The sequence below is a fragment of the Cryptotermes secundus genome, unplaced genomic scaffold, assembly GCF_002891405.2.
Source record: "Cryptotermes secundus unplaced genomic scaffold, Csec_1.0 scaffold2451, whole genome shotgun sequence".
Lineage (NCBI taxonomy): Eukaryota > Metazoa > Arthropoda > Insecta > Blattodea > Kalotermitidae > Cryptotermes > Cryptotermes secundus.
In genome coordinates, this window is record NW_019724640.1 from 61,886 (window position 1) to 71,404 (window position 9,519).

Sequence of the window (9,519 nt, forward strand, 5' to 3'; positions counted from 1 at the left end):
AAAAAAAAAAAACAAGACCGTAACTGTCAAACAGTGATAAATATTGGGTCATGAGTCTACAGACTGACTGATCGTCAATCGCAATGTGACTTTGACTTTGATTTGTTCTGTTGAATACAGTAGAACAATTTGGAGGAGGCATAAATTTTATTCCGAATGTTAGCGGTGCCAAATGAATCACAAGGGCCAAACGTATGAAATTTCGCATATAGATATACCGTGAACATGGTTACAAATTTTGTACGAAGCAGCTCTGCACTGTCAGTCACTGTCCGGATGCAGGTATGTACATAAAATGTAAGTAGAGACTCCCGGTAGATGGGTACAAGTGGGTACCAGTGCACAAACCTAAAGTTGTGGTTGGGTCTGTAACAGTGGCCTGATAAGACAGCAATAATTGTAAACAGTCACCGCATACTAAAACAGTAATTGTAAACAGTGGCAGAAACTAGAACAGAAATAGTGAACAGTGGCGTGATACTAGCACCGAAAATGTCAGTAGTTGCCAGGACTAACTGGGTAACTGTAAACAAGAAGTTCTGGGAAGAACCAAACACCTACAATCCTCTCATATGATAGGGGCTGCATACAGACCGGCGCATCCAACAATTCTTCTACTGTTACGTGTATTCGTTGCGCGGGCACGTGTTTACCGAGTCGCTGCCTAGCAACGATAAGGGACAGGAATACAGACTGACAGACTAGTGGCGGGGGGATTTGATTGGCTCAGGCATTCAAGTTAATGGGATACACAGACAGCAAGGTGATTTCATATGCCAACTTACAGTTTTTTTCCCCCAAAATATGGAAAGCAGTCTAACAAGATATAGCTCATGCTCATATGGTAACCCACATTTTCCTGGTGGTTGACAACATTTGATTCTTTTATCTGTGATTTTTTTCTCCGTCATTTTGTGGAGACAGATTCTTCTAATCATTAAACTTCTCCCAAACTGAAATACAGTATTCAAACACCACAAATTCAAAAATAAACGTCGGAAATAAAACAATTGTGTAGGCCAAAATTCTAGTCTCTAAAGCCCAAAAGTTATCATTAATATCCAAGGCCTCGTAGACCGTACGTTATGCATGGGAATTCCGTCCATTAGGCCCAGATATCTACAAACTGTCAGTCACTACCAAACACATTTCCATAAATTTCACATTTGGACACTGGTGTTATTACCATATGCATGATAAGTGTTCCTGGAAGGTTAAGATGTGATTCTACAACGCCATTATCAGCTTGGATATCTCACAAACAAAAAACAAGTTATAAGAAGAACATATGACATCATCCTTCCATAAAATTCTAGCACGTTAAGTAACGATTCATACAATTTAGTACTCCATTTAGCCTGAATGTTCAACTTACATTAGCAAAGATGCCGGTCGCACAACAGCCATGAATGTAAGTGTTAAAGCATAAGAAGCGTTTCACGTACACTTTTTATGAACATTTAAGCTATATTCCCACAGAAATTTTACATGCTTATCTCCAGTGGTTCGTTAGTTACTTCTGCCATAACGAAAGGTAAATTCATTCCACGGCCGACATATTATTTTAATATAATTAATCATTAGCATCGACAACATTTTATACCAGGAGAATGAGAAATGTCTAGGAATTCATTTGGATGTTTGTGCTCCAAAATGCAATAGACCTTTCCATTCTCCGCCAAAGAAATTTTATATTAGTAAATTTATGTTGTTTTTCATGAAACACTTCTATAGGCCGTAGCATTCATATCCTTCTTTATAATATCAGCCTTTATTTTTCCCTTGGCACTACAGCCCCAGTGGGCCTAGGCCTGCCTCCATGAACTTCTCCGTTCACTTCGGTTTTTCTAGATCTTACACATTCGGTAGGACTCCTTGGGCGGGTGATTAGCTCGTCGCAAGACCTCTACCTTTACACAAACACAGAAAAACGCACACACACAAACTAAACATCCATGCCCTGAGTGGGATTCGAACCCACGATCCCGATTTCCAAGCGAGCGAAGACAGTACATCCTTTATTACGTGTTATTACACGTAGTTACATAATCTGATTTACGAATAGTGCAAGCGCACTAAAAGGCATTACAAGTACTGCGTGGTCAATTAGAGGTTTATTTCAATATGTCTTTCAGTCCGTTTGTACTCTCATTATATTGTAGCGCGTAGACACGTTACTATGTAACGATCGCAAACAAGCAGGTTCCCACGGCAACAAATCAACACTCTACAAAAGAGAAACTGTTAGAAGCGGTGTTTTCTGTGGTCCGCGCCGCGACCGTTGCTACACTCGAATCTGAGAGAGTAAAATGTGGTCATGAGTCCTGTGGGACTTGGACCTGAGAATGCCTGTGCTGGGAAGAACCAGCAGGAGTTGTAAATGACAGACACATCCTGTCATCATAGAGGATGCTACATAAGGACTCCAACCGCAATACTGCAGTTGGAAAATAAAATTACTGGTCATGGGTCTGAAGGGGCTTGTCACCAAGATGGAGGTAAACAGCCAGTAGTGAAGTAATTCTGACTCTGAAAGTCAAGCTGTAAAGAGAAGAATTTATGTGTGATATTTGGAGTGTGCAATTCAGTGAGACTGTTATAGTTCCTGTGTTAAAATTCGTTGTGGAGACTAATAGATTGAGGACACTAGTCTTCACGTGTCAGTGATCCGTAAAATGTTGAACGAGTCGTGAGTGTAGAAGTGGTCAATAAGTTGAGTTACCAATCTGAAGCTTGTCTATAGTCTTTTAGATTGAGTGAAACCATATATTAAGTATATTAAGCATGTCTTCACAACTTTGTTGACTCCTTCTTTGATATTTTCAACATTACTGATTGGGCTACCATATGCACTTCTTACATGATGAAGCAGTTCTACCATTTATTGTAAAAGTAAAAAAAAATCTGAAGTTGTCCCTGTGCTTAATTAATTAAGCACTATGGCATGAAGATATACGGGAAAATATAGCTCCATCATTCTTAACTATGGCACTAAATGAAGGTAAGCCATTTATTGTACAAGTCTAAAATTTTATATCACTCTTACTCATTGTGCTGAGCCCTTCTTGAGAAGCCACCAATTGTGCAGCTAACTCAAGAACTTCCCAGCATTTTATGGAACCCGAAGGTTCATTACCGTATTCAAGAGAACCCTCCACTGGTCCCTATCCTGAGACAGATCAATCCAATCCATCCCATCCCATCTTATCTCTCGAAGATCCATTTTACAATCATCCACCCACAAAAAAATGGCATGCCCAACAAAAAGTGAAACGTGCTTCAACAGAGTACGCAAATTGTCCTGGGTCTGCTGCAGCATGCAAGTTACATTCTACAAGACAATTTTAAATTTGGAGATGAAATCACATACAGACAGTAGGCAAGGACAAACTTCTCAACATCAACAACTGTTGTAGGCATAGGTGAAGAATTTATTTGTGATTTGGCTGACAAGATTTGGGTCACTTTTCATACTCGTGGATTTGTAGCTCAACAGCAGGCTTAAATTCTCAGATGATTCAGAAATCATTTAAATGAACACGAATTTGGTGCATTAGTTTATTTTGCAGAAATTTATCTTCCACTTTCCAAGATGCAGTAGAACATCATTACTGGACCAGTAACACTACATCCTACTGTAATATACTTGTACCATGTCCATCAACCCATTAAATCACGGCCATGTCCTTGTCTATATTTAGTGACTACATGGAACACATAACAAGCCTGTTTCGTGCTTTTCAGAAGGTTGTGGCTCAGTGTATAAAGACATTGGCCAGCAAAATGAAAAATATCCTGTACTTCAGTGACAGAGCAACATCATAAGAACAGAAGTTATTAAGTGATAAGAACTACTTTGGAATTTACACAGAGTAGCATTCTTTGCCACCATATCCTTGTAATGTTGTAGAGTGCACAACAAAATGGCAAACATCCACAAAATGCTTCAATGTTTGTATGATAAACAAATACTGACACTCAAAAACTTATATAAACTTTCATAAGAAAGCATTCATGGAGTAAAATATTTATATGTTAGTAAAGTAGGTATCACAAAAACTGAAAAAGATCTAAAGCAATGTTTCAGTAAATGTACACAAATTCCAGACACTAGGGAAAATAACCACTACATACCATTAAATTCCAATGTAATGAGAATCTCTCAATTTTCTGCTTCAAGTATATTCCTTTGCTCATTTCTTAGGGAACTATGGAGGACCTACTCATACTGCATAAAATAACATCATCTTGTCAGTGTTGCCTGCCTGAATGCTCATCATCATCCCTCCACCATCAACAAGGACAGGACATCAATACATACTCCATGATGGGATACAGTAGAGTATAGCTTTAACTGTGAAAAAGTAAGAAATAGATGGTCACTACGCAAGCACATTTACTTGATAGTGCAAATTAAAGCTATGCTTGTGGGTCTAAAACAGTGATAATGTGAAACTACTGTAGTCTATTATAACTGAGTCCTGACTGGCTGACAGTGGGGTGTGGAGAAGCTGCCATTTATACTTTACACAGGTTAAACAGTGACCACTGTCTCATCAAATTTTCACTTGGTTTTCTCTGCGCAACAGATTTCATGTAACTGATATTTTCATGAATAATTTGATCAAATACACCTTTATGCACTTTAAAAAACTGAAAGTTATAAAAAAGTTTTATAAGTCACTTGGCAGCATATTGTGTGAATTCATATGATTTAAGTTTCATCCAGACATCTGTATTACTTTTGGATCTATAGTGTTTTGTTATGATTTAATGTTCCTCTGACTGACTTGAAAGCAACTATCATTACACACAATTTAGCATTCCTCATCTTCAGATGTACAAGAAAATACTTTGTACTTCTACATAAGTTACATAAACCTATGGTTATACCAATTTTCAGCTAATTAAAAAATAGGTTGCCACACAGACTTTTGGCAAAATAAGTTGATGTGTTACATAGCATTTGTTTTGAAAAGGGAATATTTAATTTTTCTGTATTCTACTGCATATGATGCTGCTAAGCTTTAGCACATTTCATAATCCCTACATGCTAGAAGCCTATGTTAAATAACAAACATAATTTGCATTAACTGGTACTTTGGTGCGGGCAAGCAAGGAAACCTCCTGAGTACTAATCCCATCCATGGAGCTGAATCATTCTTGATAAGCCAGAACAGCTGTACATCTACGCAAGGAAATTCTCAGGATTTTAGAGAAGCTGGAGTTCATTACTGTGTTCAAAAGAACCCACCACTGGTCTCTATCCCATGCAAGATTAATCCAATCCACATTCCCTCATTCTCTTTCTCTAAAATCCGTTTTGATATTAACCTCCCACCTAAGTCTAGGTCTTCCTAGTGGTCTCTTATGTTCAGATTTTCATACCCAAACCCTGCAAGCACTCTTGTTTTCTCCCAAGCATGTTACATGCTAGGAGCATCTCCCTCAACAAATTTTAGCATACTACTTTTCACGGTTAGGAGTTGTGATCCCACTCCCCAACATATCCGCACTAGCGGCTATCTGCAACCGTTTATTCAACACAGACACAGCTATCATCAGCACCTGGAGGCACCTCACCCATCCAAAGGCTCAGGTTACACCATGCCATGATAGGGGGCTCACTGGTGTTAATATGTTACTGTTGATTAGTTAAAATACTGTAAAATATCTTTTGGCATGTGAAAATTACCTTCGCTTGTACTGAGTGATTAAGGTTAATTTCAAGACAGGATACATACTTGTAACTCAAATATCTGGGCAAGTTTCAATGAAGTTTACAATATTCTTTGGGAAAGAGGTCCTCTCCACTTGAAATAACCGTCCTTTTGCAGCATGAACCGGTCTCTGTGGAAGAAGACTACAGCAGTGACACAGAATTAAATTTACCCTGTGGGAGTTCTTAATTCTAACCTTTTTATTACTACATTTAAAGGTTCCCTCAGGTACTTCGATGTTCAGAATTGTTATTTGTGCTTGCCTCATCTTTGTTACCTGAGAAATAAATGTAATAATTACATTCACTTTCACTGCAGGTAACATTTAAACGTATTTTCTCAAGGGTTTCAAAAATATCTTCCCTTAAACTCCCACGAAAATATAACTCGCGGGCAACATACGTACAAACGCATTCAATTGTCATTGTACAACGGCGAACATGAGCAGTTGTCTCTGCCACCTATGTTCAACCGAGAGCAACAGGATCGAATTGCATGATCTCGAACGGTCTGGACCAATCACAATCGTATCGTATCACATTGTAACATATCGTATTTGTCTGAATCAATGACAATCAATGACAGAGCCGCTAAGAAACATATTGAATCGTATCGATTGTGTTTGTCTGCACTAATCACAGAGCCCGACAGAAACCTATTTGACTTAATGTCCCGTTGGTGGCCTTGATCCAGTATGGACGCTTATCGTGTCGACGTGGACAAAGTAGGAACTAACATAGTTCAAATTATTCGTGAGAGATGGTAGAAGCGTATTGAATTTAGAGAAGCGTATATGTAGTAAACAATGCAGTGAGAAGTTTGTGTGGGAATCTGTTTTCCCAAGTAAATCGGAATGATCTGGATGATCTGGATTAAATACACTTGATCACAGTTGAGTAGAGTTTAACGGAGGTTACTTAGTACCACGAGTATCATTGAAATTTAAGCTTCTTCATTCTTGCTACATGCATCTTAACTTTTATAAAAAGAGCATGGTATGTCCAACAAATGTGATGACCATCGTATCCTGTTAGTGTTTGCCAATTCTGAAGTGTTCTAGCGCCAGCAAAAACAGGCTGCATGATGCTAGTCTTATTTACATTTGCAAGACGTGAGGTCCTAACGTCGGTGACTACGAAGGTAGTATTCTTCATTCATGTTTCATTATGGTTTATTTAACTATGCTTTCAGTAACTTAGTGTAAGTTACATTGCTTCGATTGCCGATTGCTAGGATTATTGGCGCTTAATGAGTTAGAATGTGGAAGGTTGCTGTCCTAGCGTAATCTGTCGTACTATCCTGATACTTGCCTGGAGGGACTGAGGAAACCCAAGAAAAAAACAGTCGGGATATGTAGGATTTGAGGTTCTAACGGCCGCGGTTATGACGACTTGTCATCTAGGATATAATGCCGTCTAGTCCGTTAATAGTCAGCCGACTTTTCGGAGGAGCATATATTCTCCATCTTCAGGTTGACGCAGGTAGCATGCAGAGCGGGATGGCCAGGGTAGATGGTGTCTGGACCGAGATTTCAACCCAGGATCTCTCACTACGAAACAGGCAAGACAGTAATTCGGCCTCGATGTTCGGTGCCAGTCAGTTATCTGATCTGTATTTTGTTTTCGACTACAGTCCTTTCCGTTGGGTGTGCTGGGTGTATTACAATTGCGGTTGGGTGATGTTTCTGGGATATCTGTCTCTACGAATTACGCTTTGCACGTTCGAGTTTAACGAATTGGCACTGTCACACTAGACAACAGAAGAACAGTGAATGGAGTAACAAAAATAATGTTTCTAGTATCCCACACGGGAAGACGTAATGTTATCCTGTGACCTAAATGCTCAAATTTCACGCCCGTCCCTTCTTCTATTGAATTCTTTTCTGAGTCATAATCTGTTCCACAGTATATCCGAATTTAGAGTGTGAAAAATAGTGTCAAAACTTAGCAGTTGTAATTCAGTTACGCAGGGGAAGTTCAGCAGTTGGTAACAGAGTCCCTGTATTGCTCTAAGCCAGCTGACTTCCACTTTAGTGCAAACACTCTGGTGCTGTTTATCTTAAATATCTTTGAGAGCATGTTATGTCTTAGGTCGCTCCACAGCTCAGGCAATTAGTCGCCGGTTTCACACCGCGACTGCCCGGGTTCGAACCCGGTTCAGGTCATGTGGGATTTGTACGTCTGTCTGCATGTTTCAGCTCGAAAATTAAAAAAGCTGTTTTGATTACATTTTGTACTGGGGATTTACACTAGAATGTGACCTGCGAATTTCTTTTTAACCCATGCTGGACAAATATCTCTACTTTACGTTAAGTTGAAATCGAATCTTGTACCTACAAATTTTAAAAAATCGGCTTATTGAAGAAATGGTCGTTAGGTAAAAAATTAAATCTCAGTAAAGTTTACAATTTTTAACGGAACCTTTTTTACGATATTCTTATAACTAATTAAATCCACTGAGACGAGTCCTTCCTGGGAAGTCTGTAGCTGTCCAGCCACTCAAGCAATTCCCAGCGTGTAGTAGACTCCGAAGTTTCCTAACCACGTTCAAAAGAGTCCGCCACCGGTGAGCTGTTCTTAGCCAGTAGAAATCGATCAACCCCACCCTCCCCTTTTTATTTCTCTATCTATCTTCTGTCCCATACGTTCTACCTGCCCTGCCCACCTCTTCCTCTTTGCTATGATTATTCTAACAGTATTAAGGGAATAGTACAACTTATGAAGCCCTTCGTTATGCAGTTTTCCCCAGTTCCCTACTACTTCATCCCTCTTAGATACAAATATTCTGCTCAGCACCATATTTTCAAACACTCTCAGTCTACTTTCTTGCCTTGATGCGAGAATCCAATTTTCGAGGTACTCTACCAACTTAAGGAAAAGCAGAGACGAATAATTTATTTCTTTATGTATTACATTATGGGAGTTGGGATAGCGTAGTCGGTATAGCGACTGGCTACCGGTTGGACAACTGAGAGGTTGGAGTTCGAGTCCCGGTAGGGTCAAGAATTTTCTCCAAGTCGCCCATTCCAGCTCTGGGGTCCACCCAACCTCCTATCCAATGGGTACCAGAGGCTCTTTCCCCCGGGGTAAAGCGGCCTGGGAGTGAAGCCGACCACTCGCATCAAAATAGTACCGAGATCAAGAAAATGTGGATCTACACATCCACTCTCCCATACGCCATCATGGCGTAGTCCTCTATTATTTAAGCACAGGATCAACTTTACCTTTTCTATCTTTATATATTACAGTATATGTACTGTATTAGTTCTATTAACGGCACAGTTTATGAGCCTTTGTATATTTTCTGTATTATTGGGTACATTTCAAAGAAAGGTATTCTTATCGGCAATAAACGGACCTCACTTTAGTCTGAAAGTAAGGGGCTTTCGGTGAAAGGGACAAATCCCAGTGTAATCCTTCTATTCGTTATTAAGTAATTTGTTCCTTGCATAATGTGATACAATAACGGTAAAAGGTAAAGTTATCCCTATGCCTAACTAGTAAAGCACTACACAATGAAGACACATGGGGGAGTGGATTTATAAATCCACGTATTCTTGTCCTCGGCACTAGTTGGAGATCAGTGGTCAGCTTCATGCTCCGGCCTCTTTTCCTCCGGCATCCATTAGCTAGGAGGCTGGGTGGGCCTCAGAATCAGTCTGGACGATGTGGAGGAGAAATATTTTGCCCCTGCCGGGACTCGAAATCCGATCCCTCGGCGTCCAGCCAGTATCCAGTCGCTATACCGACTGCGCTATCCCTGCTAAAAGCATAATTTCTTTTATAACCCTATTCGTATT

The 9,519-nt window shown here is 39.7% G+C and overlaps 1 long non-coding RNA gene across 1 annotated transcript; it reads left to right on the forward strand.

Moving 5' to 3' along the window:
* The first annotated feature begins 1,326 nt into the window (after positions 1-1,326).
* LOC111862617 lies at positions 1,327-5,093 on the forward strand. The gene is made up of 2 exons (XR_002842458.1): positions 1,327-1,411; positions 4,205-5,093. It is a non-coding gene; the product is annotated as an uncharacterized LOC111862617 (long non-coding RNA).
* The last annotated feature ends 4,426 nt before the right edge of the window (positions 5,094-9,519 follow it).